Genomic DNA, 27081 nt, shown 5'->3' on the forward strand with positions numbered 1-27081 from the left:
ATGACAAGAAAATTAAGCAAACTGAAAAGTTGTTAAAAAGTGAATGTTCTATCTGAATCATGAAAAATGCGGGTTTCATGTCCCTTGAAGCAACATAAGTGCATGCTTTACAATTTGATGTACATATTGCTCTTGAATCAATAAAACCCGCTTGTGAAACTAAACTCTCACTGAAACAAACCTGACACAACATTGCAACTCAAAAATTGTGGAACTGACCCTTATTGCAGCTGGTAGTTATGAGATCAGTTCCATTTTGTTGAAGTTGCATCGATTTCACAACCGCTAACTTCTCTCCAGATAGAATGAGTTCCATTGTTAAAGACAACGGCCCCACAAAAACACCAACAAAACCTTACAAAAACAAATGCATAAAAAAAACACCCTGTTTAAAACCCTTAGATGCTGTTAGTGCGTTCCATGCCATCCAAAAAGCATTGGGCTTAACCGCTGTTAGGATGCATGGAACGTCCTAACTTTTGCGGCATCCTGCTCTGGAAACAAACAGACCTCCCATCCAGGCACCCACTCAAGGGCTCTGCATAGGGCCAGGGCCGGATTGGGCCGCCGGGATACCGGGAAAAATCCCGGTGGGCCGGTGGCTGGTGGGCCGGCAGCTGACAGCTGCACATAGTGTGTGTGGAGAGGAGCAAGCAGCACCGCAGAACAGTGTGAGGGAGCGCAGCTGCGCAGTGGCCGTTACTTTGCCCCAAAAATTACAGTGAGTATAGTGAGAACCTCCTTCCCCACTATGTGCCGCCCACATCTCAGACTGAGAGTGTTGCTGAGGTGACATAGCTTGTGCGCGTACCCCCACCACACATGATCAGCTCTGCTCTCCTCTCCACGGACCAGAGACGCAAGTTGCGCAACCACCCCTGCGATGGCGTGACGTCATTCACGCTGCCTGTTACCCAGCAAACAGCTGCTGCTGCCGCGCTGCGTGTTAGCCCTCACTGTTCCGCCGCCTGATGGATCCATGCAGGAAAGGAATCAGCAGGATAACTTATTTAGCAAGTTATTGTGAACGAGTGGCCGCCGGACACAAGCAGGTGATTACCGGGGCATGTAGTAGGGATCCACAGGCGCTGTAATTCCACATGTCCCTAGTAGTTTATGTTATAATCCGTTGGCTGCTAAAGAGGTAGCAGTCCTCTCTGGCAGCCAAGGGGTTAATTGAATACTGTGTTATGCTGCTGGTGGGTCTGCATGCTGTATGTACACATCATTTATTAAATATCTTGTATATTGTGGCAGTGTATGTATAATATATAAATGTGTTATGTGTGTGTAATATATATATATATATATATATATATATATATATATATATATATATAAAATTTATTATGACATTGTAGTGATCAACTAATTTAATCATTGGTGAAATCTGAGCCGGAGGGGGCGGGCCTGAGCTGAAGGGGGCGGGGCTAACCTGAAGGGGGCGTGGCTGGGCCGGGCCATACAAATTTCCAGGGCCGGTCTGATTTCCCAGTCCGGCCCTGCATAGGGCCCCCACACCATGGACAGGGCCTTGACTCAAGGGACAGGACACCTTCTCTGCCCACTCTTAAAGGGAGATGAACTTAATTTTTTTCTTTCATGATTCAGATAGAGCATGCAATTTTAAGCAACTTTATAAATTATTCTCTTGTTATCAAATTTTCTTCGTTCTCTTGGTATCTTTATTTGAAAAAGCAGGAATGTATTCTTAGGAGCCGGCCCATTTGTGTTTCAGCACATGGGTAGAGCTTGCTGATTGGTGGTTACATTTATCCACCAATCAGCAAGCGCTACCCAGGTGCTTTAACTGCCTAGTTACTATTAACACGTTGTGACACCAAGAGCCACCCTTGGAGATGCCACCAGTGACCCCCTTAAATGATCAACTGCTCATTCCACTCCTACAAATTTATTAAGATTTTAACAATATTCAGCTAGTTATAAAACACCAAAAAGCACACTACTCCAAAAAAAATTAAAAGGAAATATACAGAAAGTTATTATACCAATGTAACTTCTAGTTAATTAACTGGAGGTGTCATTTATAGCTCACATGTTGTAAAGCAAAAAATTTCAAACATACGCCTAGATTACGAGTTTTTGTCAGAAATGGTGGACGGGGCTAACAAGCATTTTTTTCTCACCGCTCACTTAAAGGGACAGTACACTGTAAAATTGTTTTTATATGAATGTATTTTTAATGACTTGTTAAACCAGCTGCAGAGTATAACATTTATAAGCAATTGCATTTTCAGGTTTATTTGTGTATATGAAGTAGCTAGTTTTGTGCGTTTAAACCACAGCCTATTATAATGGGTTGAGCATCAGGTAATATCAGATCTCATTATGTTATCATTTTATGTTCACACGCTTGCTTCCTTATCTTATATTTGTCTAGAAAACCAAAGCTCAATACTTAGAGAGAACAATGGAAAATTATCATTTTATTACTTCACTATCATGCCCCCACTGAGAGTGTAATCTCTTCTGCTGGCTGTGTTTACTTAGGCTATTCAATAGAATATACTCCAGTATAGAAACTTTCAGTATAGGTTGGGATACCACAAGCTAAATCAGCTATTTCAAATGCCAAAATAGGGGTAGATGAGCTACTTGTAAACAATTTAAAACACTCCAACAGGTAAAATGAATCATTGGGAACAATTTAAAGGGGAGATTTTTTGGGGGTGAACTGTCCCTTTAAGACAACGCTGGTATTACAGGTTTTTACAAACCCGGCGTTAGCCTCAGAAATGTGAGCGGAGAGCAAAATTTTGCTCCACATCTCACTGTAATACCAGCGCTGCTTAAGTCAGCGGTGAGCTGGCTAAACATGCTCATGCACAATTTCCCCATAGGAATCAATGGGGGAGAGCCGGCTGAAAAAAAGTCTAACATCTGCAAAAAAGCAGCGTTCAGCTTCTAACGCAGCCCCATTGATTCCTATGGGCAAATATATTTTATTACTTTGAGAAAGAAGCTGGTCAACTATCCCAGAGATTTCTATGCAGGGTTTATAGCAAAGACTCGATAGCCGCAGCACTTGAGGAGGTCAGAACTATAGAAAGGAGGAGTCTCTTGAGCCCCAAACTTAAAAACAAAAGAACAGGTGAGACCAAGGATGATCTCTTCTTTGTTACTGACCACTCGGAGCAATTCCCGCAGGTTTGTGAAATTATCAAAAAACATTTCGATATGTTGAAGGCAGATGAGGACCTGGCAGACATATCGGTTAAATCATGCAACTTCACATATCGGCGGAGCAAAACCATAGGCATCACAGTGTCCCCTACTAAAATTATCACCGAAAATAATCAGGAGTCATCTTGGCTCTCGCAGGAAAGGCATGTTTAAATGTCACCATAGGGATTGTGTTGCTTGTGAAAAGGTAGAGACAGGGAGCACCTTTAGCTCCATGGTAACGGGACAGGTTTTCATGAAAAACATGTGTCTCAACTGCAGGTCCGAATACACCATCTATCTGGCTGCATGCACATCCTGTGCAAAACAGTACGTTGGTCTCACTACCCGCAAGGTCAGATCAAGAATTAGAGAACATCTCTCGATTATCAGTTCGGGTACGGCAAGTACCCCCTTGGTCCAACATTTTACTAATATACATGGGAAAAGTTCAGATGCTTTCCGTTGGACATGCATTGAAAGAATATTGAAATTGCCAAGAGGAAGGGATAGGGACAAAATACTATCCAAACGTGAGATCTTTTGGATCTTCACATTGAAAACATGGTACCCCTCAGGTTTGAACTCAATGTATGACCTGATTAACCATTGGGAGTAATAGTGTGAGACCTGCAATTTGGGTCCCTGACCGCCACAGTGAGATTGTGAGACCCTTTTACCATAGTCCTTGATTTGGTCATGTGTCATTCACCATGAGGTGAATGTACTTGCCTGAGATCAGCCTTGTTGTTGTAATAGGGTTTTCTTTGCACAGACCATCACTTAGAATGGGTGTAGCTTGACTAATTAATTTAATAGTTATACATAAGGAATACTATTTAGTAAGATATTCCTACATTAGTGGGGAGCATTTGCTTCAACTAATTTAATTACAATATGACTATATTTGTATTTTTATTTTATTATCAGTGTTTGCAATTGACAATTGCTCTCCCACTTGTCTACACCATACTTACCCTTGTTGTTAGCTAGGATATACATTATTCATTCATTTATTTATTTATTAACTGATTGTTTTTACAGAATAGTTTTTAACTTACTTTGTTAAATAGATTTCTAGCATAATACTAGGGCAACATTAGTCACTGTGTTTAGTGTTCACACTGTAAGTCATTAGGTTCAACTGTATTTAATTATGACCTTGTGGAAAGGAATGGGTTAACATGCAAATGATTGTTGTTTACCATTGTCCTATAGGAGTCAAGGTTCACCTTTTTAAAGGCGGGGTTTTACCTGCAGAAATAAGCAACTTTGATAACGGCAATAGCCGAAACATGTCAGCAGCTGTAGGAGCTGACTCCTATTAGGAGAATGGCACCTTGTTGTTCTTTTATTTATTAAATGAATAAATCATCTTTTTGTTTTACACTAATTGGACTGGTGCTCCGCTATTCCCTTTTTTTTTGCTACAAATACATTTTATGTCTACACCTAACACCCTAACATGAACCCCGAGTCTAAACACCCCTGATCTTACACTTATTAACCCCTAATCTGCCGCCCCCGACATCGCCGACACCTGCATTATATTATTAACCCCTAATCTGCCGCTCTGGCGTCGGATGGCTTGAAGATGGACCCGCTCCGCTTCGGATGGATGAAGATAAAGATGCCGTCTGGATGAAGACTTCTGCCCGTTTGGAGGACCTCTTCTGCCCGGTTGGGTGAAGACGTCTCAAGGTAGGGTGATCTTCAAGGGGGTAGTGTTAGGTTTTATTAAGGGGGGATTGGGTGGGTTTTAGAGTAGGGTTGGGAGTGTGGGTGGTAGATTTTAATGTTGGAGGGGTATTGTATTTTTTTTTTTACAGGTAAAAGAGTTGATTACTTTGGCGCAATGCCCAGCATAAAGCCCTTTTAAGGGCTATTTGTAATTTAGTATAGGGTAGGGATTTTTATTGTTTTTTTTTTTTATTTTTATTTTATTAGGGGGATTAGATTAGGTGTAATTAGTTTAAAATTCTTGTAATTATTTTATTATTTTCTGTAATTTAGTGGGGTTTTTTTCGTACTTTAGTTTATTTAATTTAATTATAATTAATTGTAGTTAGTTTAGGTAATTTATTTAATGATAGTGTAGTGTTAGGTGTAATTGTAACTTAGGTTAGGATTTATTTTACAGGTATATTTGTATTTATTTTAACTAGGAAGTTATTAAATAGTTAATAACTATTTAATAACTATTTTACCTAGTTAAAATAAATACAAAGTTGCCTGTAAAATAAAAATAAATCCTAAGATAGCTACAATGTAATTATTAGTTATATTGTAGCTATCTTAGGGTTTATTTTATAGGTAAGTATTTAGTTTTAAATAGGAATAATTTATTTAATTGTAGTATTTTTTTTTCCGATTATTTTAAATTATATTTAAGTTAGGGGGGGTTAGGGTTAGACTTAGGTTTAGGAGTTAATACATTTAATATAGTGGCGGTGATGTTGGGGTCAGCAGATTAGGGGTTAATAAATGTAGGTAGGTGCCGGCGATGTTAGGGACGGCAGATTAGGGGTTAATAAATTAAACTAGTGTTTGTGATGCGGGAGTGCGGCGGTTTAGGGGTTAATATATTTATTACAGTGATGTCCAGTCGGCAGATTAGGGGTTAAAAATTTTATTTAACTGTTTGCAATGTGCGGAGGGGCCTCGGTTTAGGGGTTAATAGGTAGTTTATGGGTGTTAGTATACTTTTTAGCACTTTAGTTAAGAGTTTTATGTTACGGCGTTAGCCCATAAAACTCTTAACTACTGACTTTTAAATGCCGTAGGAGTCTTGACAGGAGAGGCTGTACCGCTCACTTTTTCCAAGACTCGTAATACTGGCGTTATGCAAGTCCCATGGAAAAGATAGGATACGCAATTGACGTAAGGGGATTTGCGGTATGCTCGAGTCGCGGAAAAAAAAGTGAGCGGTACATCTGTACCTGCCAGACTCATAATACCAGCGGGCGTTAAAAAGCAGCGTTGGGACCTCTCAACGCTGCTTTTTAACCCTAATGCAGGACTCGTAATCTAGCAGATATATTTTCTTTGTAGAATCAATACAAGAAGAAAATCCATATATTGTATTGTAGTACAGAGTTGAGATACAAAATACTAACTAATTTAGAGGATATAGGGCGAGATTACATATGGGACGTAGGTTTTATCGCAACTGCTGAAACCTGTGTCGCCTGTAAGTTCACCTTGCACATCGGGTGAATCACATACTGTATATGGCAGATGATAAACTGCTGTAAGTCAGATAAACTGGTGATGTTCAGAAATCTGCAGAAATACAGGGACTTACGGCAGTTTAAAGGGACACTCAAGTCAAAGTTAAACTTTATAATTCAGATAGATCATGTAATTTTAAACAACTTTCCAATTTACTTCCATTAACAAAATGTGCACAGTCTTTATATATTTAAACTTTCTGAGTCACCAGCTCCTACTGAGCATGTGCAAGAATTCACAGAATATAGGTATATGCATTTGCGATTGGCTGATGGCTGTCACATGATACCCCTCACAACGCAATCTACCTAATTAACACCTAAACCGCCATCCCCCACAATGCAAATAATTAATCTAATCACTAAGCCCCCTAACCTAACACCACCTAAGTTTACCCCAATTATATAAAATAAAAAAGTCTACCAAACTAATAAATTAATTAAAAATTACAAAAATAAAAAAATCCTAACATACAATTAAAATAAAAAATCCTAACATTACATAAAAAAAACTAAGATTAAATTAAAATAAAAAAATCTAATATTACAAAAAATAAAAGAAATCTAAAATTACAGAGAAAAATAAACGAAATTATCCAAAATAAAAAAAAATTAAACTTAATCTAATACCCCTATAAAAATAAAAAAGCCACCCAAAATAAAAACACCCCCTAATCTAACACTAAACTACCAATAGCCCTTAAAAGGGCCTTTTGTAGGGCATTGCCCTAAAGCGATCAGCTCTTTTACCTAAATAAAGTACAAATTACCCCCTAAAAGTAAAACACCCAACCCTCCAAAATAAAAATCTAAGTCTAAAAAATCCTAAACTACCAATTGCCAAAAAAAATTAACTCTAACTCCGAAATAAGTACTCACCATTCCTGAAGTCTTTCGGGGTTGAAAAGCATACTTAGGTAAAATCAGGTTCCAGGTGGCTCCATCTTCATCCAGCGCGGGGGCATCTTCTTTTCATCCGGAGAGAACAGCATCCGCAGAGCAGGAACGGCGGGTGTGGAGACATCCATCATGGAGGATCCTCTTCATGCGATCGTCGCCGCACACTGAAGATTGAATGATGGTACCCATTTTATATTTGGGGTACCTTGAATTCCTATTGGCTGAAATTTTCAAATATAAAACACACAAAAAAACACTCTTTTATTTTAAGGTCAATTTTAATGAATTAGTGCCCGGTTTTTAATAATCCTATTAAAAACAAGGACACTTTAATTCATCAAAATTGACATTTCACTGTTTTCTTCAAAAACTTACCTTTTAATCCTGACAGCCGCTCCAGCCATTCCCCCGGCCGTCGGAAGCCCCTTTATACGTCAGAAATGAAAAATCCGGCTTCCTCCAATCACGGCTTCCCCCCGGGGCATCATGGCCTGAGGCAACGCCGTGATTGGAGGAAGCCGGATTCATCATTTTGGAACCCGCGAAGAGGGCTTGCGACGGGCGGAGGAAGTGCTGCAGCGGCTGTCAGGATCAAAAGGTAAGTTTTTGAAGAAAACAGTGAAATGTCAATTTTGATGAATTAAATTGCCCTTGTTTTTAATAGGATTATTAAAAAACGGGCACTAATTCATCGAAAATTACCTTCACTTTAATGCTTTTTTTCAGCTAAAAAAAATTAAAAGCAATTAAACTGTAAATGCTTCCATCAGAAATGTGTGAAATACAGCACTGTAAGGGTTTAACTTAGATATGTGTCCATTTTTTTTAAACATTCTTAACAATATTTTTGTTTAAAGGGATTTATGGTTCAAAGACAACATGCAATTTTTGAAACTTTTTAGTATACCTCTTTAATTAAAATTGCTTTGCTCTTTTGATATCCTCAGTTTAAAATCATATCTAGATATGCTCATGAGCTGCGACACACTACTGGCAGCTAACTGGTGATTGGTGGATACAAACATATGCCTCTTACATTGGTGTTTAGCTAGGTCCCAAAAGTGTGCTGCTGCTTTGTAGATGCCTTTAAACACCATCATATGCAATAGGGCAAAAAAAATGTTTCTAATACATTAGAACAATTTATTTTTGCACTTTTATGTTCCAGGGGTTTGATAATAGTGGGAACGCATGGGAACGCTATTCTTGTGCTTTTTTTTTTTGCAGGGAAAACTAAGTTCCTCCTGCAAAAATAGTCCCTTACACCTTATTTTTAATGTATTCTGTTTTAATATAATAAGTTTTCATAGTAATATGCGTGCTGCAAATGAAACAGGCATGGAAGCATGGAATAAATCCATGCTTCCTTCAGCCTATCTGCTCCTTTCCCCTTCTCTTTCACCCACTCTTAGTGCTGCTGCTTCCCCCTCCTTGTCTGACTACATCAGGGCTTAGTTTCAGAGAATCTGCTCCTTTTCCCTTCCCGTTCACCCCCTCTCAGTGCTGCTGCTTCCCCCTCCTTGTCTGACTTTATCTCACCACACAAGCACTGTTCAGTGTGCAATGGAGGGAAACATGCTGGTTAAGAGGTAAGTCTGGCTGACACATCCCCACAGACTATCAAGGGGTTATCACAAATCACAGAGGGAAATATTGTAAAGAAGGGGGTGGGGATTTCTGTTTGAGAACAGTTTATTTTTTAAAATTAAAGAGGTTACAAAATGTGTAAAGTTTATTAAATATATTGAAAAAGCCTTTTTTATTTTTCACCCCTGGACTGCAGCTTTGTTCTTTATCAAAAAGAGAATTAACTGCTTCTTTATTTCACTCCGCTTATTCAGCAACTGTTGGCCTCATAGATTAATTTTAAAGGGACAGTAAAATCAAAATTATACTCGTATAGAGCATGGAATTTTAAACAATGTTTCAATTTACATCTTTTATGAAATGAACTTCATTCTCTTGGTTTATTTTATTGACAAGTAAAACTAGGTAGGCTCATAAGAGCTCAGGAGTGTGCATGTATCTTTAGTACTCTGTTTTGCAACATTATTTGTAGCTTTGTTATACAATGTTGCAAAACACTGCTGCCATAGGCCTAGATTTGGAGTTTGGCGGTAGCCGTGAAAACCAGCGTTAGAGGCTCCTAACGCTGGTTTTAGGCTACCTCCGGTATTTGGAGTCACTCAAAAAAGGGTCTAACGCTCACTTTTCAGCCGCGACTTTTCCATACCGCAGATACCCTTACGTCAATTGCGTATCCTATCTTTTCAATGGGATTTTTATAACTCCGGTATTTAGAGTCGTGGCTGAAGTGAGCGTTAGAAATCTAACGACAAAACTCCAGCCGCAGAAAAAAGTCAGTAGTTAAGAGCTTTCTGGGCTAACGCCGGTTCATAAATCTCTTAACTACTGTACTCTAAAGTACACTAACACCCAAAAACTACCTATGTACCCCTAAACCGAGGCCCCCCACATCGCCTCCACTCGATTAAATTTTTTTAACCCCTAATCTGCCGACCCCTATATTATATTTATTAACCCCTAATCTGCCCCCCTCAACGTCGCCTCCACCTGCCTACACTTATTAACCCCTAATCTGCCGAGCGGACCGCACCGCTATTATTATAAAGTTATTAACCCCTAATCCGCCTCACAAACCCTATCATAAATAGTATTAACCCCTAATCTGCCCTCCCTAACATCGCCGACACCTAACTTCAATTATTAACCCCTAATCTGCCGACTGGAGCTCACCGCTATTCTAATAAATGTATTAACCCCTAAAGCTAAGTCTAACCCTAACACTAACACCCCCCTAAATTAAATATAATTTTAATCTAACGAAATTAATTAACTCTTATTAAATAAATTATTCCTATTTAAAGCTAAATACTTACCTGTAAAATAAATCCTAATATAGCTACAATATAAATTATAATTATATTATAGCTATTTTAGGATTAATATTTATTTTACAGGTAACTTTGTATTTATTTTAACCAGGTACAATAGCTATTAAATAGTTAAGAACTATTTAATAGCTAAAATAGTTAAAATAATTACAAATTTACCTGTAAAATAAATCCTAACCTAAGTTACAATTAAACCTAACACTACACTATCAATAAATTAATTAAATAAAATACCTACAATTACCTACAATTAAACCTAACACTACACTATCAATAAATTAATTAATTAAATACAATACCTACAAATAACTACAATGAAATAAACTAACTAAAAAACAAAAAATAAAAAAGAACTAAGTTACAAAAAATATAAAAATATTTACAAACATAAGAAAAATATAACAACAATTTTAAACTAATTACACCTACTCTAAGCCCCCTAATAAAATAACAAGCCCCCCAAAATAAAAAAAAATGCCCTACCCTATTCTAGATTACTAAAGTTCAAAGCTCTTTTACCTTACCAGCCCTGAACAGGGCCCTTTGCGGGGCATGCCCCAAGAAGTTCAGCTCTTTTTCCTGTAAAAAAAAGCATACAATACCCCCCCCCCAACATTACAACCCACCAACCACATACCCCTAATCTAACCCAAACCCCCCTTAAATAAACCTAACACTAAGCCCCTGAAGATCTCCCTACCTTGTCTTCACCTCACCGGGTTCAGCGATCGGTCCAGAAGAGGGTCCGAATTCTTGATCCAAGCGGAGCAAGAAGAGGTCCTCCATCCGGTAGAAGTCTTCATCCAAGCGGGGCAGAAGAGGTCTTCCATCCGATTGAAGTCTTCATCCAAGCGGGATCTTCTATTGTCATCCATCCGGAGCGGAGCGGCAGGATCCTGAAGACCTCCGACGCGGAACATCCATCCTGGCCGACGACTGAACGATGAATGACGGTTCCTTTAAATGACGTCATCCAAGATGGCGTCCCTCGAATTCCGATTGGCTGATAGGATTCTATCAGCCAATCGGAATTAAGGTAGGAATATTCTGATTGGCTGATGGAATCAGCCAATCAGAATCAAGTTCAATCCGATTGGCTGGTCGGAGGTCTTCAGGATCCTGCCGCTCCGCTCCGGATGGATGACGATAGAAGATCCCGCTTGGATGAAGACTTCAATCGGATGGAAGACCTCTTCTGCCCCGCTTGGATGAAGATTTCTACCAGATGGAGGATCTCTTCTTGCTTCGCTTGGATCAAGACTTCGGACCCTCTTCTGGACCGATCGCTGAACCCGGTGAGGTGAAGACAAGGTAGGGAGATCTTCAGGGGCTTAGTGTTAGGTTTATTTAAGGGGGTTTGGGTTAGATTAGGGGTAGGTTGGTGGTGGGTTGTAATGTTGGGGGGGGGTATTGTATGTTTTTTTTTACAGGCAAAAGAGCTGAACTTCTTGGGGCATGCCCCGCAAAGGGCCCTGTTCAGGGCTGGTAAGGTAAAAGAGCTTTGAACTTTAGTAATCTAGAATAGGGTAGGGCATTTTTTATTTTGGGGGGCTTTGTTATTTTATTAGGGGGCTTAGAGTAGGTGTAATTAGTTTAAAATTGTTGTAATATTTTTCTTATGTTTGTAAATATTTTTTTATTTTTTGTAACTTAGTTCTTTTTTATTTTTTGTACTTTAGTTAGTTTATTTCATTGTAGTTATTTGTAGGTATTGTATTTAATTAATTTATTGATAGTGTAGTGTTAGGTTTAATTGTAACTTAGGTTAGGATTTATTTTACAGGTAAATTTGTAATTATTTTAACTATTTTAGCTATTAAATAGTTCTTAACTATTTAATAGCTATTGTACCTGGTTAAAATAAATACAAAGTTACCTGTAAAATAAATATTAATCCTAAAATAGCTATAATATAATTATAATTTATATTGTAGCTATATTAGGATTTATTTTACAGGTAAGTATTTAGCTTTAAATAGGAATAATTTATTTAATAAGAGTTAATTAATTTCGTTAGATTAAAATTATATTTAATTTAGGGGGGTGTTAGTGTTAGGGTTAGACTTAGCTTTAGGGGTTAATACATTTATTAGAATAGCGGTGAGCTCAAGTCAGCAGATTAGGGGTTAATAATTGAAGTTAGGTGTCGGCAATGTTAGGGAGGGCAGATTATGGGTTAATACTATTTATTATAGGGTTAGTGAGGCGGATTAGGGGTTAATAACTTTATAATAATAGCGGTGCGGTCCGCTCGGCAGATTAGGGGTTAATAAGTGTAGGCAGGTGGAGGCGACGTTGTGGGGGGCAGATTAGGGGTTAATAAATATAATATAGGGGTCGGCGGTGTTAGGGGCAGCAGATTAGGGGTACATAGGGATAATGTAAGTAGCGGCGGTTTACGAAGCGGCAGATTAGGGGTTAATAATAATATGCAGGGGTCAGAGATAGCGGGGGCGGCAGATTAGGGGTTAATAAGTGTAAGGTTAGGGGTGTTTAGACTCGGGTTACATGTTAGAGTGTTAGGTGCAGACGTAGGAAGTGTTTCCCCATAGGAAACAATGGTGCTGCATTAGGAGCTGAACGCGGCTTTTTTGCAGGTGTTAGGTTTTTTTTCAGCTCAAACAGCCCCATTGTTTCCTATGGGGGAATCGTGCACGAGCACGTTTTTGAGGCTGGCCGCTTGCGTAAGCAACTCTGGTATCGAGAGTTGAAGTTGCGTTAAATATGCTCTACGCTCCTTTTTTGGAGCCTAACGCAGCCTTTATGTGGACTCTCAATACCAGAGTTATTTTTATGGTGCGGCCAGAAAAAAGCCAGCTTTAGCTTTTCGGGTCATTACCGACAAAACTCTAAATCTAGCCGTTAGAGTACTAAAGACATGTGCACACTCCTGAGCTCTTATGAGCATACCTAGTTTTATTCTTCAATAAAAGATAACAAGAGAACAAAGCTAATTTAATAACATAACTATATTGTAAAGTTGTTTAAAATTGCATGCTCTATCTGAATCATTAAAGCTTAATTTTGATTTTACTGTCCATTCAAACCCCTTTGTGTCAACTTGTGTGCATGTTATCAGGCCAAAATCCCTTTGAGCGTGTGTCTTACTCCAATTCTTATTTTCCCCTTTTATGTAGTTCTCTTTCCCATTCTGGCTCTCCCCCTTGTAGCAGCGTTTCCATGTTACACTCTCTACCCCATTGTGGGCCAGATTACAAGTGGAGCGCTAAATATCGCTTAGCTCCGCTGTGTAATACCAGTGCACAGAGGCGGCTCTTTAATTAGGCAAATTAGGCGGTGGCTAAAGGCCTTGCGACCGCCTAAGTTGCCTAATGCTTTAGGAGTGACATTGCGCGCATCACCCTCCCATCCACTGCGCGAGGATCTAAAGCTGAAAGAGGAGTTCACCGTCGGAAGGATGGATGGTAAGTTAAAGTTTTTTTTTCTCTCTGAAGGCTAATCACAGAGTTTACAGGGGCAGAGGGCTGGGGGCATCATTTTATTGCAGGGGGGCGTGGGGCATCATTTTATTCCTGGGCGCATCATTTTATTGCATGGGGGCTGGAAGCATAATTTTATTGCAGGGAGGCTGGGGCATCATTTTAATGCATGGGGCTGCGGGCATCATTTTATTGTAGGGGGGCTAAGAGTATCATTTTATTGCTGGGGGCATCATTTTATTGCAGGGGGGCTGGGTGCATCATTTTATTGCAGGGGGGCTGGGTGCATCATTTATTGCAGGGGGCTGGCGGCATAATTTTACTCCTGGGGGCATCATTTTATTGCAGGGGGGCTGGGACATCATTTTATTGCATGGGGGCTGCAGGCATCATTTTATTGCAGGGGGGCTAAGGGTATCATATATAATATTGCTGGAGGCATCATTTTATTGCAGGTAGGCTGGGTGCATCATTTATTGCAGGGGCTGGGGGCATAATTTTATTGCAGGGGGGCTGGGGGCATCATTTTATTGCTGGAGAATAATTTATTGCAGGGGGGCTGGGTGCATAATTTATTGCAGGGGGCTGTGGCATCATTTTATTGCAGGGGAGCTGGGGCATTATTTTATTGCAGGGGGCATGATTTATTGCAGGGAGCTGGGGACATTATTTTATTGCAGGGGGGCTGAGGGTATCGTTTTATTGCTGGGGGCATCATTTATTGCAGGGGGCTGGGGGCATCATTTATTGCAGGGGGCTGGGGCATCATTTTATTGCAGGGGGCTGGGGGCATCATTTATTGCAGGGGGACTGGGGCATAATTTTATTGCAGGGGGACTGTGGGTATCATTTTATTGCTGGGAGCTTCATTTCATTGCAGGGATTCTGGGGGCATCATTTTATTGCAATGGCATGGGGGCATAATTTTTCTGCAGGGGGCTGGAGGCATCATTTTATTGCTGGGGGCATCATTTATTGCAGGGGGGCTGGAAGCATCATTTATAGCAGGGGCTGGGGCATAATTGTATTGCAGGGGGCATAATTTATTGCAGGGGGCTGGGGGCATCATTTATTGCAATGGGGGCTGGGGCATAATTTTATTGCAGGGGGCTAGGGGTATCATTTTATTGCTGGGAGCTTCATTTTATTGCAGGAGTCCTGGTGGCATCAGTTTATTGCATCAGGCTGTTCATCATTTTATTGCAGGGGGGCTGAGAGCATCATGTATGGCTGGGGGCATCATTTTATTGCAGGGGGCTTGGGGAATAATTTATTGCTGGGGGGCTGGGGGCATAATTTATTACAGGGGGGCTGGGACATAATTTATTGCAGGGGGCTGGGGGCATCATTTATAGCTGGGGGCATAATTTTATTCTAGCGGGGCTGGGGTCATCATTTATTGCAGGGGGCTGGGGAAATAATTTCTTACAGGGGGGCTGGGGGCATTATTTCTTACAGGGGGGCTGGGGAAATAATTTATTATAGAGGTGGGAGGCATAAATCATTACAGGGGGGCTGTGGGCATCATTTCTTACAGGGGGCTGGAAAAATCATTTCTTGCTGGGGAATAATTTCTTACATGGGGACTGGGGGCATTACAGGGGTGCTGGAGCATAATTTCTTACAGGGGGTCTGGGGGAAAATTCTTTTACAGGGGGTCTGGGGGCATCATTTCTTACAATGGGGTTCTGGGGGCATAATTTATTACAGGGGAACTGAGGGCATAATTTATTGAAGGGGTGCTGGGGCAAAATATAATTATGGCTGAGGGAATTATGTATTGCTGGGGGGCATCATTTATTACAGGGGATGGGGCATAATTTATTACAGGGGGACTGGGGGCATCATTTATTGCAGGGGGCTGGGGCACCATTTATTGCAGGGGGGCTGGGGAAATATTTTTTTACAGGGGGGGCTGGGAGCATAATTTCTTACAGGGGGGTGGGGAAATAATTTATTTTAGGGGGTGGGGCCTAGGGGGCATAATTCCTTACAGGGGGACTGGGGGCATCATTTCTTACAGGGGTGCTGGGGAAATCATTTCTTACTGGGGGCATAATTTCTTACAGGGGGCTGCTGGCATAATTTCTTACAGGGGGTGGGGGCATTACAGGGGTGCTGGGGCAAAATTTCTTACAGGGGTCTGGGGGATAATTCTCTTACAGGGGGTCTGGGGCATCATTTCTTACAATGGGGGTCTGGGGGCATAATTTATTACAGGGGAGCTGGGGGCATAAACTATTGAAGGGGTGCTGGGGGCAAAATATCTTACAGGGGGGCTGGAGGCATAATTTCTTACAGGGAGCTGGGGGCATAAGTTATTGAAAGGGGGCTGGGGGCTTGATTTATTACAAGGGGGCTGGGGGTATAAATTATTACAGGGAGGCTGGGGGCATCATTTATTGCAGGGGGCATCATTTCTCACAGGGGGGATGGGGAAATAATTTCTTGCAGGGACGCTGGGGCATCATTTATTACGGAGTAGCTGGGGCATCATTTATTGCAGGGGGCTGGGGGGTCATTTATTTCAGGGGGGCTGGGGAGATAATTTCTTACAGGGGGATGGGGAGCATAATTCATTACAAGGGGGCTGGGGGCATCATTTATTGCAGAGGGTCTGGGGAAATAATTTCTTACAGGGGCTGGGGGCATCATTTCTTGCAGGGGGGCTGGGGGAATAAATTCTTGCAGGAGGGCTGGGGCATAATTTCTTACAGGGGACTTGGGGCATTACAGGGAGGCTGGGCATATTTTTTTTACAGGGAGCTGGGGGCATCATTTCTTACTATAGGGATCTGGGGCATAATTTATTATAGGGGGACTGGGGGCATAATTTATTGAAGAGGGCTGGGGGCAAACTCTCTTACAGGGGGACTGGGGTATAATTTATTACAGGGAGGCTGGGGGCATAATTTATTGAAGGGGGCTGGGGGCAGGTTAATCATGACATGACAGTTGGTCCTTTGGGTATACATTTATCTAAAGAGGTAAAAGAAATAATTTGGAGAAGGGAGTTTGTGGAAATTTTTTCACTTCTACCGGTCGATCAATTTTTTGATATTAAAGAGGATTCAAAAGGTGAATCTCTTAAAAAAGAAGAGGAGGAGCGGAAGAGAAGGTTCAGTAAACTGCCTAAGACCTTGTCTAATTGGTCAAAAGCATTTTGCATTTTAGCCAGTGAAGTGGGGGAAAAGAACCTGGAGGTTTGCTCTTCCCTGTTTTGTTACTTGGACGAGATTGCTGGCACTTGCCATACGTATGGCGGGCTCGCATGGGGGAAATATGAGCAATTTCGTCAACGTATGGTGGTTCGTCCCGAAATGAGGTGGGATGATAGGGGATTTGGCTGAAACTTATGACTCCTTTAAGGTCGGGTCAGCCCTTTCGAGCAGCTGGGGGTGGAAGCAGTGTCCCCTCCCCAGCATCGCCAGCAGTGGCCCTTAGAAAAGGGCTTTGTTTTTAATTTAACGAAGGGGCATGCAAGTTTGGCACCTCTTGTAAATACAAGCACGAGTGCTCCTTTTGCGGCAGAATCCATTCTGGTTCCAAGTGTTTTAAAAAAGCAAAATCCTTCTTGAAAGGAGATGGTGTTGTTCAGAGCCAAGACTCCAGTGAGAGTAGGAAGGATGGCGCCTTGGTTAAAATTGTACGGTAAACGCCGGGGTAAGGCGGTGGATGTGGAATTATTGCTTAATGGTTTTAGTGATGGTTTTCGCATCCCCTTTATTGATGGTATCGAATCTGTTTTTTCAGGTAACTTAAAGTCTGCGGTTGATTTTCCTGATGTTGTGGCTGAAAAAATCCAAAAGGAAGTTTCCTTGGGAAGAATGGCGGGTCCTTTCGCTGACCCCCCGTTTGAGAATTTGAGGGTATCTCCTTTGGTGGTGGTTCCCAAGAAGGTCCTGAATCAGTTCAGGTTAATTCATCATTTGTCTTTTCCGAAAGGTTTTTCAGTAAACGATGGTATTGATCCTGAGATATCTGCTGTCAGATATGCTTCTTTTGACAGAGCTTTGGATTTGGTCAGTAATCCAAAGCTCTGGGTGTAATGCTTTGTTGGGTAAGGTGGATATTGAATCCGCGTTCAGGCTTCTCCCTGTCCACCCTTCATGCCACATTTGTTGGGCTGTTTTTTCAATGGTTCCTTTTTTGTAGACTTATGTTTGCCTATGGGCTGCTCTATCTCTTGTTCCTTCTTTGAGAAGTTCAGCTGTTTTGTTGAATGGGTAGTCAAGCAGATTTCGGGGCTGTCATCGGTTATCCATTATTTGGATGACTTCCTATTTGTTGGTCCTCCATGGCAGGATGCATGTCAAATCCTCATGGATTCTTTTTTTTCGGTAGCCAGAGATTTTGGTATTCCTGTTGCCGTCGATAAAACAGAGGGTCCTTCCTCTGTCATTAATTTCCTAGGTATTTGTATTGATTCAGTACTGATGGAATGCAGATTTCCTGATGATAATATTAGGGATTTAGTTTGCATGATCGATGGGGCCTTGGTTAGGAAAAAATTGTCCTTAAGAGAAATTCAGTCCCTGGTAGGAAAACTGAATGTTGCTTGTAAGATTATTCCAGTGGGCAGAATATTTTGTAGGAGGTTGTCATTAGCTACTGTCGGGGTGAAGATCCCTCACTTTAGAATTCACATTTATTTACAGTTGAGGGGAGATTTGAAATTCTGGAAATCTTTCCTGAAAGATTTCAATGGAAGGTCTTTAATTCAAACTGCTGAGATTTTGAAAAGTGAGTTACATCTTTTTACTGATGCTTCAGGTGCTCACGGTTTTGGTGCGTTGTTTGGGCGTAAATGGTGCGCAGGCCCGTGGCCTCAGACATGGGCAGTTTATGGTTTGACAAAAAAACTTGTATTTTTGGAATTATTTCCGCTGGTAGTGGCTTTAAAAGTTTGGGGTTTTGAATTTGAGAACAGAAAAGTTGTTTTCATTCCGATAATATGGGGGTGGTTTTCGCCATTAACCGTTTGTCATCCAGTTCTAAGCCGGTGGTGGGTTTGCTCAGAATGTTTGTTTTTGAATGCCTGAAGCATAATATGTTTTTTAGGGCTGTTCATGTACCTGGAAAGGAGAATGTGGGGGCTGACGCTCTTTCTCGTTTTCAGTGGCAGAGATTCTGGGAAGCAGTACCCAATGCGGAGTGAATTGGATCTCCTTGCCCGGACGAAATGTGGAATCTGAGCTTCCTTGATTGTTGAAGTTAGTGAGGGGAGCTTTAGCTCGCGGTACTTGGGGGGCCTATGTGTCAGTTTGGGTCAAGTGGCTCAATAGATTGGCTTCTGTGAATGGTTCTGTTGATAACGTTAATATTTTGCTGGATTGAATTGAAGAGTGGAAGGAGAAAAAAGTGTCAAGATCGATGGTAAAGCGTAATATGGCCGCTCTATCCTTTTTGTTCAAACTTTTGGGGTGGGTTGATTTAACAAAAAAAATTTGTATTCGAATGGCAGTTAGAAGTCTGGTCCGGGGTATAGTATCGGTTGATAGAAGACGCCCCTTGGTTTTTTCAGTGCTGGAGAGGTTAGTGGGTGCTCTTCCTGAGGTTTGTTTTTCGAGATTTGAGGTTTTATTATTTTGTGCAAACTTTTTTTCTAGTTTTTTTGGGGCTTTCCGAGTTTCTGAATTGGTAGCGGCGAATCGTTGGAGTTATGGTGGTTTGAGCCGTGAGGACGTGGTGGTGAATCCTCAGGAAGTCCTTTTATGACTAAGAAAGTCAAAAACTGATCAGTTGGGTAAAGGTTTTTGGGTGAATTTATCCGAGATTATCAGAGATAGAGGGGTATGCTGCCCTGTTACGGCAGTTAGGGAGTTTTTATTTGTTCGTGATGGTATTGTGAGTGTTCCCCTTTTGGTTCATGAAGATGGATCATCCCTGTCTCATTTCCAATTCGAGTCTGTTATGAAAAAAAGATTTGAAAGTGATTGGTGTGGATGGGAGAGATTTTGGTTGTCACTCTTTCAGGATTGGTGCGGCAAAGGAAGCAAGGAGTTTGGGTCTGAGTAATAGTGTGGTTAAAAAGATTGGGAGATGGAAATCTGACTGTTTTAATTTATATATTAGGCCTGATTTAGTGTTATATTATTTTTGATTTTTAGCAGGTCCGCTTCACTGCTGGATTGTTGGACATTCATATGTATATTGGGCGATAAAAGCAGCTTCTGTGAAAGACTCAGGGACTCAACTTAACTGTCCGTCCAATCAAGTTTTGATTAAATGGTTTGGGATTCGGGGTATGAAGTGGGAGCAGGTTTTGGGAAAGGTTGTCAGCAAGGCAAGGTTATTTCATCCTCCTGATATTTTAGTCATTCATGCTGGAGGGAATGACTTGGGTTTTATGGCCCAAAAAGAGTTTTGATATAATAAAATGTGACGTGGGTAGGTTAAAGGAGTTGTTTCCACAAATTATAATTGTTTGGTCTGACATTGAATGCCGTTTATGTTGGAGGTCGGCTTGGGATGTCAAGAGGTTGGATTCTTCTCGAAAGAAGGTAAATAGAATGATTACTAGCTTTGTGTCCAGGGTGGGCGGTTTTGGTATTCGTCACGTTGAATTTGAAGGGGAATCAGGTAAATGTTTCTTCCTTAAGAATGGTGTGCACCTTAACGAAATAGGGCTCCACCTGTTTAATTTTAGCCTTAGCGAAGGGGTGAAAAAAGCCTTAGTCCTGTGGGTCTGTGCTCGAAGGTAGTTCGAGCAGTGGCGGGGTGCTAGCCTTAAAGTTTAACTAATTATTGCGGGTACCTCCTCATGTATGGGGAGAGGTTATGGCTGTGGGCGTGCCTGGCAAAACGGGGCAAGCACTTTTAAGTGAAGTTTAGTTGTTCTAAAGTTTTAACTTCATTTAATTTAATTTAATAAATGCGGGCTGCTGCCTTTTTTCACCCATTCCTGTGTCTGTGTCTTTCTTATTATGGCCTAGATTTGGAGTTCGGCGGTAAAAGGGCTGTTAACGCTCCGCTGGCTTTTTTCTGGCTGCACCATAAAATTAACTCTGGTATCGAGAGTTTAATCAAATGCTGCGTTAGGCTCCAAAAAAGGAGCGTAGAGCATTTTTACCGCAAATGCAACTCTCGATACCAGAGTTGCTTACGGACGCGGCCGGCCTCAAAAACGTGCTCGTGCACGATTCCCCCATAGGAAACAATGGGGCTGTTTGAGCTGAAAAAAAACCTAACACCTGCAAAAAAGCAGCGTTCAGCTCCTAACGCAGCCCCATTGTTTCCTATGGGGAAACACTTCCTACGTCTGCACCTAACACTCTAACATGTACCCCGAGTCTAAACACCCCTAACCTTACACTTATTAACCCCTAATCTGCCGCCCCCGCTATCGCTGACCCCTGCATATTTTTTTAAACCCCTAATCTGCCGCTCCGTAAACCGCCGCAACCTACGTTATCCCTATGTACCCCTAATCTGCTGCCCTAACATCGCCGACCCCTATATTATATTTATTAACCCCTAATCTGCCGAGCGGACCTGAGCGCTACTATAATAAAGTTATTAACCCCTAATCCGCCTCACTAACCCTATCATAAATAGTATTAACCCCTAATCTGCCCTCCCTAACATCGCCGACACCTAACTTCAATTATTAACCCCTAATCTGCCGAGCGGACCTGAGCGCTACTATAATAAAGTTATTAACCCCTAATCCGCCTCACTAACCCTATCATAAATAGTATTAACCCCTAATCTGCCCTCCCTAACATCGCCGACACCTAACTTCAATTATTAACCCCTAATCTGCCGAGCGGACCTGAGCGCTACTATAATAAAGTTATTAACCCCTAATCCGCCTCACTAACCCTATCATAAATAGTATTAACCCCTAATCTGCCCTCCCTAACATCGCCGACACCTAACTTCAATTATTAACCCCTAATCTGCCGACCGGAGCTCACAGCTATTCTAATAAATGTATTAACCCCTAAAGCTAAGTCTAACCCTAACACTAACACCCCCCTAAGTTAAATATAATTTTTATCTAACTAAATAAATTAACTCTTATTAAATAAATGATTCCTATTTAAAGCTAAATACTTACCTGTAAAATACATCCTAATATAGCTACAATATAAATTATAATTATATTATAGCTATTATAGGATTAATATTTATTTTACAGGTAACTTTGTAATTATTTTAACCAGGTACAATAGCTATTAAATAGTTAAGAACTATTTAATAGTTACCTAGTTAAAATAATAACAAAATTACCTGTAAAATAAGTCCTAACCTAAGATATAATTAAACCTAACACTACCCTATCAATAAAATAATTAAATAAACTACCTACAATTACCTACAATTAACCTAACACTACACTATCAATAAATTAATTAAATACAATTCCTACAAATAAATACAATTAAATAAACTAGCTAAAGTACAAAAAATAAAAAAGATCTAAGTTACAGAAAATAAAAAAATATTTACAAACATAATAAAAATATTACAACAATGTTAAACTAATTACACCTACTCTAAGCCCCCTAATAAAATAACAAAGCCCCCCAAAATAAAAAATTCCCTACCCTATTCTAAATTAAAAAAGTTACAAGCTCTTTTAACTTACCAGCCCTGAACAGGGCCCTTTGCGGGGCATGCCCCAAGAATTTCAGCTCTTTTGCCTGTAAAAGAATAAATACAATACCCCCCCCCCCCAACATTACAACCCACCACCCACATACCCCTAATCTAACCCAAACCCCCCTTAAATAAACCTAACACTAAGCCCCTGAAGATCTTCCTACCTTGTCTTCACCATACCAGGTTCACCGATCCGTCCTGAAGAGCTCCTCCGATGTCCTGATCCAAGCCCAAGCGGGGGCTGAAGAGGTCCATGATCCGGTCAAAGTCTTCATCCAAGCGGGGCAGAAGAGGATCTTCCATCCGATTGAAGTCATCATCCAGGCGGCATCTTCGATCTTCTTCCATCCGGAGCGAAGCGGCAGGATCCTGAAGACATCCAGCGCGGAACATCCATCCGGACCGACGACTGAACGACGAATGACTGTTCCTTTAAGGGATGTCATCCAAGATGGCGTCCCTCGAATTCCGATTGGCTGATAGGATTCTATCAGCCAATCGGAATTAAGGTAGGAATTTTCTGATTGGCTGATGGAATCAGCCAATCAGAATCTAGTTCAATCCGATTGGCCGATCCAATCAGCCAATCAGATTGAGCTCGCATTCTATTGGCTGATCGGAACAGCCAATAGAATGCGAGCTCAATCTGATTGGCTGATTGGATCAGCCAATCGGATTGAACTTGATTCTGATTGGCTGATTCCATCAGCCAATCAGAAAATTCCTACCTTAATTCCGATTGGCTGATAGAATCCTATCAGCCAATCGGAATTCGAGGGACGCCATCTTGGATGACGTCCCTTAAAGGAACAGTCATTCGTCGTTCAGTCTTCAGGTCCGGATGGATGTTCCGCGCTGGATGTCTTCAGGATCCTGCCGCTTCGCTCCGGATGGAAGAAGATCGAAGATGCCGCCTGGATGATGACTTCAATCGGATGGAAGATCCTCTTCTGCCCCGCTTGGATGAAGACTTTGACCGGATCATGGACCTCTTCAGCCCCCGCTTGGGCTTGGATCAGGACATCGGAGGAGCTCTTCAGGACGGATCGGTGAACCTGGTATGGTGAAGACAAGGTAGGAAGATCTTCAGGGGCTTAGTGTTAGGTTTATTTAAGGGGGGTTTGGGTTAGATTAGGGGTATGTGGGTGGTGGGTTGTAATGTTGGGGGGGGGGGTATTGTATTTATTCTTTTACAGGCAAAAGAGCTGAAATTCTTGGGGCATGCCCCGCAAAGGGCCCTGTTCAGGGCTGGTAAGGTAAAAGAGCTTGTAACTTTTTTAATTTAGAATAGGGTAGGGAATTTTTTATTTTGGGGGGCTTTGTTATTTTATTAGGGGGCTTAGAGTAGGTGTAATTAGTTTAAAATTGTTGTAATATTTTTATTATGTTTGTAAATATTTTTTTATTTTCTGTAACTTAGATCTTTTTTATTTTTTGTACTTTAGCTAGTTTATTTAATTGTATTTATTTGTAGGAATTGTATTTAATTAATTTATTGATAGTGTAGTGTTAGGTTAATTGTAGGTAATTGTAGGTAGTTTATTTAATTATTTTATTGATAGGGTAGTGTTAGGTTTAATTATATCTTAGGTTAGGACTTATTTTACAGGTAATTTTGTTATTATTTTAACTAGGTAACTATTAAATAGTTCTTAACTATTTAATAGCTATTGTACCTGGTTAAAATAATTACAAAGTTACCTGTAAAATAAATATTAATCCTAAAATAGCTATAATATAATTATAATTTATATTGTAGCTATATTAGGATGTATTTTACAGGTAAGTATTTAGCTTTAAATAGGAATCATTTATTTAATAAGAGTTAATTTATTTCGTTAGATGTAAATTATATTTAACTTAGGGGGGTGTTAGTGTTAGGGTTAGACTTAGCTTTAGGGGTTAATACATTTATTAGAATAGCGGTGAGCTCCGGTCGGCAGATTAGGGGTTAATAATTGAAGTTAGGTGTCGGCGATGTTAGGGAGGGCAGATTAGGGGTTAATACTATTTATGATAGGGTTAGTGAGGCGGGTTAGGGGTTCATAACTTTATTATAGTAGCGCTCAGGTCCGCTCGGCAGATTAGGGGTTAATAAGTGTAGGCAGGTGTCGGCGACGTTGAGGGGGGCAGATTAGGGGTTAATAAATATAATATAGGGGTCGGCGATGTTAGGGGTAGCAGATTAGGGGTACATAGGGATAACGTAGGTGGCGGCGATTTGCGGTCGGAAGATTAGGGGTTAATTATTTTAAGTAGCTTGCGGCGACGTTGTGGGGGGCAAGTTAGGGGTTAAGAAATATAATATAGGGGTCGGCGGGGTTAGGGGCAGCAGATTATGGGTACATAAGTATAACGTAGGTGGCGGTCGGCAGATTAGGGGTTAAAAATTTAAATCGAGTGGCGGCGATGTGGGGGGAGCTCGGTTTAGGGGTACATAGGTAGTTTATGGGTGTTAGTGTACTTTAGGGTACAGTAGTTAAGAGCTTTATAAACCGGCGTTAGCCAGAAAGCTCTTAACTCCTGCTATTTTCAGGCGGCTGGAATTTTGGCGTTAGAGCTCTAACGCTCACTTCAGAAACGACTCTAAATACCGGCGTTAGAAAGATCCCATTGAAAAGATAGGCTACGCAAATGGCGTAGGGGGATCTGCGGTATGGAAAAGTCGCGGCTGAAAAGTGAGCGTTAGACCCTTTAATCACTGACTCCAAATACCAGCGTGTGGCCAAAACCAGCGTTAGGAGCCTCTAACGCTGGTTTTGACGGCTACCGCCGAACTCCAAATCTAGGCCTATGTACTTGAAATGCCTAGATGTGAGGTCAATGGAACCACAGACGAATGTCTATTGGGGAGGGGTCATGTGACCTCACTCTAGGCTAAGGGGCGTGTCCTAGTGAGCCATTGCTCACTTTCGTCTTGGAGGCCGGAGAGTAACCTGTAAAGAAGAAGCGTCCCTCCCTCCCTATTTTTTGTGGTTGTCGCAGCAGTTGCGGGGTGCTAGCCTTAAAGTTTAACTAATTATTGCGGGTACCTCCTCATGTATGGGTAGAGGTTATGGCTGTGGGCGTGCCTGGCAGAGTGCCAGTGGAAGCACGTGATGTGGAGTGGGGCAAGCACTTTTAAGTGAAGTTTAGTTGTTCTAAAATTTTAACTTCATTTAATTTAATTTAATAAATGCGGGCTGCGGCCTTTTTTCACCCATTCCTGTGTCTGTGTTTTTCTTATTATGTACTTGAAATGCCTAGATGTGAGGTCAATGTGTAAGAGACAAAGGGCTAGATTACAAGTGGTGCAGTATTTGTTTTTTAAGGGAAACGCCCCTAACTTTAAGGTTCTTTGCTCTATTTGGGTTGCGCTGGTATTACAAGTTCCAAAAAAAATGTATTTTGCACTAGGGTTAACCAAAATACCATGAAAAACCTAACTTAAGTTTTCACTTGTACATGCATATATTTTGCCATAGAGATTAATGAAGAAAAAAAGTGTGAAAAAACCTAACACCCTAGAGCGCACAAACTCCATAGCCTTTTCGCATTCCCAATAAAAGTCAATGTGGAGAAAAGAATTATAGAAAAAAGAAAAAACACCCATCGCACATACAACATAGCATATTCATATTAACAAATGTAAAATATTTAAAGTAAACACATAGTTAAATTATTTATTAAATATGAATATTGCAAAGGGATATAATGCACTTATATATTTATATATGTGTACATATATATTAATGTTTTTATATTTGTATATATGACTGTAAGTACATATATACACACATATAAATACATTAATATATATGTACACATGTACTGTATATATATATATATATATATATAAATATATATATATATATATATATATATATATATATATATATACACACACAAATAGATATTTAGCAATGTACTGTATGTGTTTCAATGTTAAAGCCATTTGCCTGCCTTTTTTGTCTAACACCCAAAATCTCCAATCTTTGAGCCCTTATAACTTTTTTTGTGCAATATTTGTTTTAAATCATTTTTATTAGACAGTGTTAATATGAGTGTAAGTGTACTTAGTAATGCATTTTTGAAGTGTTTTGTGCAACTTTTTTGTTTCGGAAAATAGTTAACCACAGCTATGAGATCACGGAAAGCACTGAAGCGTAAAAGGCAATTGCACTAGTGCAATCGCAATTTCTCCCCACTTGTAATATCAGCGGAATCAAAAATGCTTGCGGAAACACGTTATCGCTAGCGCAAAAACATTTGCGCCTCACTTGTAATCTTGCCCAGAGTGTATCTGAGTGAGTGTGTGTGAGTGTATCTGAGTGAGTGTGTGTGAGAGAAAATATTTTTGTGTGTGCATGTGTGTGAGAGTGTGTTTCTGTGTGTGTGTGTGTGTGTGAGGGAGAGAGAGAGTGTATCTGTGTGAGAGAGTATTTCTCTGTGTGTGGGAGAGAGAGTGTTTCTGTGTCTGGGGGAGAAAGTGTGTTTCGCCGTGTTTGTTTGAAAGAGAGAGATAGCGTATCTGTGTGTGTGAGAGAGCTTATGTGAGAGAGTGTTTTTCTGTGTGTGTGTGTTAGAAAGTATCTGTATGTGTATGTAAGAGACTGTTTTGTTTGTGTGTCTGTGTATAAAACACTATTAATTATGAGGTGCAGTGGAAATCTTGGTGTCTTGGTGAGTTCCCACACTTCTTTTTGTAAGACTTGATTATGTCCCTTTAAATACTGGTTTTATTTAATGCACAAAACAGTATGCATAGCGTTTTTACAGTGCAACAAAGTTTATTAGTGTTGCAATAGCAAATGGAGAGGAAAAATT

General features: G+C 40.6%; 1 protein-coding gene across 1 annotated transcript in view; it reads left to right on the plus strand.

Annotated features, from left to right (window-relative positions):
• Nucleotides 1-935: 935 nt before the first annotated feature.
• The window catches only part of TGFBR2 (transforming growth factor beta receptor 2), a 179429-nt gene continuing 153283 nt past the window's right edge, over nt 936-27081 (plus strand). Inside the window, exon 1 of the mRNA XM_053714250.1 lies at nt 936-1052. The gene's annotated coding sequence lies outside the window, so the exon portion shown is untranslated. The remainder of the gene's footprint in view (nt 1053-27081) is intronic.

Source organism: Bombina bombina, chromosome 5 (genome assembly GCF_027579735.1).
Source record: "Bombina bombina isolate aBomBom1 chromosome 5, aBomBom1.pri, whole genome shotgun sequence".
Lineage (NCBI taxonomy): Eukaryota > Metazoa > Chordata > Amphibia > Anura > Bombinatoridae > Bombina > Bombina bombina.